At 39.8% G+C, this 1,527-nt stretch overlaps 1 non-coding gene across 1 annotated transcript; it reads left to right on the forward strand.

Annotated features, from left to right (window-relative positions):
- Positions 1 to 407: 407 nt before the first annotated feature.
- Positions 408 to 514, forward strand: LOC148292267 (small nucleolar RNA R71). The gene has a single exon (XR_015827151.1). It is a non-coding gene; the product is annotated as a small nucleolar RNA R71 (small nucleolar RNA).
- The last annotated feature ends 1,013 nt before the right edge of the window (positions 515 to 1,527 follow it).

The raw sequence follows: 1,527 nt of genomic DNA on the forward strand, positions 1-1,527 counted from the left end.
AGTATGGATCATTTCTTGGACCTTGGTTGTAGGAATTTACCAACTTAGCTTGCTCTTGCACAAATTCTGGATATCCAGCCTCAAGTGGACAAGCTATGGTAGCATGGTCAGGAGTTTCGCAAATACTACACACTTCCTTCGGAGGGCTTCTTGAGTTTAATGCAAGAAGAGCATCTAGCTTTTGTTCCAGTTTTGAAATCTGCACACTAGAAGCATCATTAGAACCACTAATAACACGTTTACCTCTTGTATCCGTATGTTGGGTCTCCATTGCTATCTCCTCAAAGAGTTCGTATGTTTCTTCTGGAGTTTTGGTTTTAAAAGAACCACCTGCAAAATTGGTGACTATATTATGACTAGAAGGGGTTAGTCCTTTATAAAACATACGCATTTGAAGCTTCAATGGAATCCCATGATGAGGACATTGGTTGAGCAGCCCATTGAATCTCTCCCATGCTTCACAAAATGATTCATCATCTTGCTGTGCAAATAACAAGATCTTATCCCTAAGCATGTCGGTCTTTTGCGTGGAGAAGTATTTCTCCAAGAACTTCTTTTGAATGGCAGCCCATGTAGTGAGTGAACCAGGCTTCAAAGAATTCAACCAATATTTCGCCTTATCCTTCAAAGTGTATGGAAACACTCTCATTCGAAGTTGATCTTCTGTCACACCTGTCAAGGGAAAGGAACTCACAACATTAAAAATATCCTTTATATGAGTTAATGGATCTTCATTAGGTAAACCATAAAAGGAAGGCAGCATATTAAGATGAGAAGATTTAAGCTCATAATTTCGAGCTACAGTGGGCAGCAAAATGCTTGAAGGAGATGCTGGAATTGTTGGGATATCAAGTTCTCCCATGAACTCATTGGCAGCCATCTCTTCTTCTTCTTCTTGGTCTGAACTTGCTTCCGAATTTGAAGGTGAAGAACCAGGAAGTTCAGTGTGGAGAGCAATACTTGTAAATGTGGCAAGAGCTTGCTCTTTTGCAGTTGACAACTCTCTTTCTAGACGATTATGAACTTCAGAGATCACCCGGTTGGGTTGCAACGATGGTCCTGCGTTCAAAGATCTGGAGCGTTGGAACGAAGACCTCACTTGTTCAAGGAACGGTCTTATAGACATAAACTACCTGAAACAGAAAATTAGATTAATTAGAAACACTAAAAAGAATAGGGTAACCTTAGGCACATAACCAGGGAAGAACTTTCGTTCAGTCCCCGGCAACGGCGCCAAAATTTGTTGTTAATTGTTATGTTAACTCGCAATTGTACGGGGCAATTAGTAATATAGCAAGACAAGTACGAGGTCATACCCACGAAGACTGAGAAGTTCAAATTAGTTATGTACGTAGATTACCGAATTCAAGAAGTTAGGAAGTTAAGTCTAAAACAGAAATTAAAGTGAGAGTGATTGTGATTGTGAAAGGAAGTGAGCAAACTGAAATTGCAAATGAAAGCAAATAAACAAGTGTAACAAAGAGTGGTTTTAAGAGTTGGAAAACAGGTTTGGAGACTAGGGCATTC

This window comes from Prunus avium, chromosome 8 (assembly GCF_965620075.1).
Source record: "Prunus avium chromosome 8, drPruAviu1.hap1.1, whole genome shotgun sequence".
In the NCBI taxonomy this organism is placed as follows: domain Eukaryota; kingdom Viridiplantae; phylum Streptophyta; class Magnoliopsida; order Rosales; family Rosaceae; genus Prunus; species Prunus avium.